Raw genomic sequence first — 5,642 nt, 5'->3', positions numbered from 1 at the left:
TTCCAGCCAGAATACATCAGCTACCATCGAATACGTCGCATCAGCCAAACACATCGATGGCGAGTACAGAACATTTTATAAATAACCATTAGAACACTGATAACTACATTGAAAAAATAAACAACACTGCATACATATCGCGTACAAAAACCGTAAATGAAACTAAGACAGTCAAATACAGATTAGCAATGTTTTTCACTTCGAAAATATAGTCCATGATGATGTAGGGCTGTTGACTAACAGACGGCGCCCATCCTGTCGATTTCCCTCGTACTGGTCCTGTTCAAAGTGTTTCTAAGTACAAGTAAAACAACAAAAGTGATTATTGATATGAAAAGTTGCCTTGTAAATACAGAGAACACATTACAGTGCTTAAAAATAAATTTTCTCAGAAGTAATGCTGTATTACCTCGCTTCACACGTTTCGAAGAAATGCACAGGCTACAACAGACACCATGGCAGAAAGCGCCGAAACATTTTGGTCTCATGATGCCCCTTAACTCTACTACACCTGGGCATACCGTGCACAGGTATTTAAAGACCATCGCAGTACCCACTACGATCGGGAATGAGCACGAATGACCATCGGCTTACGATCACCACGCTACAAATATGTACAAGTCTAAAAAATCAGCTATGTAACTAACACCCTGAGGTCCGCAAGATATCTCCTGAGAAATCAGAGAAAATCACAATGTTTCGCTTACCACGTACAAAACAGCCGCTCTCCCCAGACGAAGCACTGCGTTCTTTAGTCCCAAATAACCAGTACCGAAAAAAGAAAAAAAAAGAAACAAGAGACACACACGATGTGTGCTTCCCGTGAAAAAGGAAAATAGGTGGCTTACGTGACGATTCGTAGCTAATGTAGGACTATTTCGCGGCTAAGCATCTTCGTCAGTCCTTAAAATAAGGGTACAGACTGCGCCCATCAAAACGAAAAAAGCCTATGCGACGCGCGCTCGCAAACCATACGCTACTCAGACAGCATCGGTGCAGTGCTTACTTAGTTCGCGAGCGAACGTAGGTATACGTGAGCGAGGATCAGAAAATACTTTCTTATTTAAATGAAAAACACGGTGCGGTAGTCTAAACATTCTTGACACTTACCTAGCAAATGTAGGAGCTATCCGTTGCCTTCCAGTGATCGCGCTTTACTTGGGCTTCCCATCTCTTCCTTCGCTCTGGGTCCCGGGGGAAGCGAAAACAACGCAGTCCTTTACGCGTCGATCCGGCGCACTTGGGAACACAACAGCCCGTCATGTCGACACGATGCACTTGATAGCTTGTCAGTCATGCGGTTGAACACTGTCTAGCAAGTAGAAGCGTCCGCGAAGCATCCGCGCGCACTGTGCCTCGAACTCAGCACCGGCACCAAGCAATCGCAACGGCTCGCTGTGACACAATATGGCGTCGCAGCGAGAAAGCGGCGGCGCGGGGGCGGTCAAAGGTTGGCACCACCCTGAACGGCGGCGCTGGCATCGAGGCACCCTAGCCTGCTCTAAAACCCCTATATTTATAAAAGTAGCGCCATCCACTTCCCTCCTCCTCCGTTCCACTATCGCGCTCGGCGCGACCAGCGCGATCGAGACGCGATATCGACAGTGGGCCTCTTCGATTATTCGTTCCTGACAGTCCCGGACTGCCCGAGACGGTGCTTTCAGCCAATGAGCGTTGCGTATGCAGCCTTTCTGACAGTCCGGGACTGTCAGAAACGGATAATCGAAGAGGCCCAGTGGCGCCGCCTGCGTCGGGCCTGCCGTGGCAGACGACAGCTAACGCGCTACCAAAGGAAATCCGAGGAAAACTTCGATCGCGCCCTGGGGAGACGTTTTTGACGCGCGATTATGCTTCGTCAGTCAGTAACTGGTCTTAATAATGCCGTTTTGGAAGTAGCAACGCGACGATGCGAGACGGCGCAAATATCAAGTGTGCAGCAAGCGTTTGCGCACGCCGGATGGTAAACGAAAAAAGCCTTTTGCCCTCGCCTTGTCGGTTGCGGCAACTTAAGGCGCAGCAGCATGCCATCACAACGAAGTTCTTGTCCCTAACACGTTTGATCCGTTTGTGCGTACAGCACTTTCGTCGCACAGGCCCGAGAATGGCAGTCGGAGCGCGCTGGAAAGAAAAAAATATACAAAAGCGCGACGCGAACTTCCACGTGACACGGATTGGCCAATGGGGGAGCGGAGGAGGCTGGGGCGACAGGAGGCGGCTAAGAGAGGGCGAGGAGGAAGCGCCGGGGTGAGCGCGGTGGCGGCAAGATCTAAGAATGGCGCTACTTTTATAAATATAGGGGCTTTAGCCTGCTCGGTCTTGCGGCGCCTACCGGCGGCGCATTGTTCAAGGTCGATCCACATAGGTCGCGAAGCTTCGGGCGAAAAGCGGTTCAGAACCAATTGTCACCGACATCAGCAAGGGTGGTTATGGGAGCAGCGATTGAAGCGCGACTATGTTTGGGGGGAATAAACACTGGGAAAGAAAGAAAGCGTTTTTAAATTAAAGCGAGACGCAGTTAGATTCATTCAACGAAAATAAAATTCCTAATTCATTTTATATATGCATGGCGAGAAAAGATACAACTGTATTTTACTAGATCATTATCAATATATACCTTTTTTCAGGGCCCACCGTGAGAGCGCCCATCGATAGCGGTGGGCGTTGACGCCGCTATCACTTGCAATGCCATGCAACTCTTGGAGTGCGTGGAAAGGCGCGCTCGTAAAGTTCACCTGTTACAATACGCCCCCCTCACATGTGTTGCATGTCGACGTTTGTCTGAATTAGGTGACGAGGGTAGTTTTATTGTTTCTTAAAGGGACACTAAAGAGAAACCGGAAGTTGAGCTCAAATGGTAGATTATCCTGTCTCGATCACAGCCATACCATTCTTACTGCAAACAGATGTTTAATAAGCGAGAAAATAGCGCAAAACTGAAGAATAGGTGCTGACACCCCTTCGAAATTCCCGCACTACGTGATGTGACGTCGCAGATTACAAACGCAGGCCGGTCGCGATTGGTCGAGAGCGATTTATCGCTGTTAATAAAATGCAAAATGAAATACACCTTAAACGTACATAAACAGCATTTGCCAACTTTTTACACCGTTTCAAGCGAGGAAGTACAAGTTTAGCACAAAATTAAATAAATAAGAAAAAATGGCATGGCGATACTTGCGGCCGTGATAGTTTCGTAGTTTCGTTTTTGGTCAATGCGTCGTCACGCGCGCCTGTTCCGCTCTACGGTGTTTGGTTGCGTGTTGCGTGGCTCGAAAAACGTTGACTTCGCGGGAAACAGCCAGAAAATGCCTCGTGTGTGTAGTGTTGAGGGCTGTATAAATGGCTCAAGGCGCTTGTTCAGGGGCAGTGGCAGTGTTGACTCGATTGTGTCCTTTCATGTGGTGTCGCGCGGAGAGCCCCGGCTCCCCGGCGTTCGCAATGGCTCAGTGCTCTGCCGATGATAAAACGGCAAAAGAGCCAGAGAAACCCATGGTGTGCTATCTGCATTTCTCGCCCTCGGATTATGTGTATAATCTTGCCCTCGGAAAGTATCTTGGCGTGCCCCAGAGGCCAGTTCTTTCTCGAGCAGCTGTTCGCCCAATGCGGCCTTCATCAAACCCCCACCGGTGCCCTTGCAGCAGCAAACTGGCGGCTCGTTAAGTGCTGAATGTCATTAAATAAAGCCACGAAATAACCATACCGAGTACGTGCGCAACTTTCTACGCTTGTTCTGTCGGGAACATCGTCGCCTGGAGGACCGCACGCTTCGCCTTCCATCGACGAAAACGAAGCTCTGCTTCCCGCCGGCGTGGCCGGCGGCTCACCGCCATCTCACGCGGAAACACCTACCGCTCGAGCACGGAGGATCATTTCGCGCTCCGTTTCACTGAATATCGCTGAAATGCAGTCCTGCTTCCCTGGCAAGCTCTTCGTTGCAAGGTTCAGCGGCAGCAACGGTATCCATCGTGGCGAACGCAAACGCAGCGACCATGCATGCAGCCATGATGCATCCAGCGCTTCAACCGTTTACGCAAGCGGTGACGTATCATGGCGCATTCTGATTCGCTGAGAGCAATGCAATCTGTGACGACACTGCTTCAGTACCAAATCTGGGGTGAGAGAAATTGAGGAAGAGATATTCGGTCTTTGTTTACGAATTTCTCCGCTAATAACTCATATTTTTGCACCCAACAAAAACTGCATGCATTCCTGAAGGTCCCTCTTTTATTCCAGCTGAACTTCCTGTTTGTGTCCCTTTAACCTGTGCAGTCAAAAGTAGTGAGTTGCGACCATCAGATACTTGGTTACTTTAGTTGTTTTCGCGCAACAGCGCTGGCCGACAGGCTTGGCGTCCGACGAAAGGACGAGCACTCAACGCAATCTACGCCCAAAGTGTTCGTCGGCCTCCTAAGAAAGTATGTTCTGTGCAGCGATGCGATTTCGACACCCGTACGGCTGATCTTTTCCGGCATCGCTTTTCGCGCTGAAAACTCGGAACGCCCATGAAGTCGAATGGCGGGGCATTTGAATATACAGCTCTAATGGCAGGCCTCCGAAAACAAATTTCGCGCCTATGAGAACAAAATGACGTCACTTCTGTTTTTGACGGATATGACGTCCAATTATTTTTTTCTTCCGCCGGAAGTGTTCCCTCCTCACACAGATGGCGCTAAGCCCCATGAACCGCCGGTAAGCAACCATGTTCTGAACGTATGGGCTTCTATGGAAGCTTCGCTACCAGGTATATCTACCTTGCATTGTTCTCCACGCCGCCGGCCGCCGTCGCGTGCCGCGGGCCGGCGCCGACGCCGAAAATTCGTTCCTTGTGGTTGGGCCTTAAGGGGGGAGTGCTGTAGCGGCCGCGAGAGGGCCGCAACGTGCAGGCAAGGGCAAGCAGCGAGCGCAGCTCCCCAACATCTCTAACCACCATAGCGGTTGCACCCCAGGCCCCCGTCCTCCACTCCACCAATGGTGACGAGTGGAAAGGGCGAGAAGCCCCAAGGGCGGCTGAAGCGAAAGAGAAATAAAACCAGTTGACAGTTGGGATTCACGCCGTCGAGACGTCTCTCTCTCCTCCGCGCGTCCTCGCGTCCCAACATAATAATTATCTGTTGCAGTTTTTTTTAATTTATTTCGTCTCATCTATTCATACCAGTAAACACTGCGCACGGCATGCACCGTCATTTCCAATCGGTGCAAGAAAGCATCTTTGCATCGCGGTTTTGGCTAAAATAGAGAAAGAGTAAATTTCAAACGCTAGAAATTTTCATTTCACTTAACGGGCGCGTCCTTGGTTCGACTGAATGAAAGAAGCTTGAGTCAACATGCCGCGTAGGCTTCGATGCGCGCGTCCCCGTAGTCGCCGATCACAGCGCCGCCGCTACTTTCGCCGCCGCGAATAGTCGCCCAAGGAGCGCGGTCCCTATTCTAGTACGTACACTGTAGCGAAAGTACGTTGAATATGCCGCGGAGCGCGTCTCCACCCCAATCCAATTCGCTTCGCAACGCCCTCGCACAATTTTTCCACACGCGGCGCCTCAGCGGGAGAGCGCCGTTCGGCCCACTCAAAGAACCATTGTCTGGTACACTCTAGTCTGCCGTCGAGAGTATGTGTCTGTTGCCTGTTTGGTCTGGACTGTGAG

General features: G+C 50.5%; 1 protein-coding gene across 1 annotated transcript in view; it reads right to left on the bottom strand.

The window, feature by feature from the left end:
• The window catches only part of LOC119453824 (uncharacterized), a 63,555-nt gene that overhangs the window by 5,412 nt on the left and 52,501 nt on the right, over positions 1 to 5,642 (bottom strand). The gene's annotated exons all lie outside the window — the stretch shown is intronic.

The sequence above is a fragment of the Dermacentor silvarum genome, chromosome 5 (assembly GCF_013339745.2).
Source record: "Dermacentor silvarum isolate Dsil-2018 chromosome 5, BIME_Dsil_1.4, whole genome shotgun sequence".
In the NCBI taxonomy this organism is placed as follows: domain Eukaryota; kingdom Metazoa; phylum Arthropoda; class Arachnida; order Ixodida; family Ixodidae; genus Dermacentor; species Dermacentor silvarum.
Note: the sequence above shows the minus strand (reverse complement) of the source record. Positions and strands in the feature narration are given on the sequence as shown.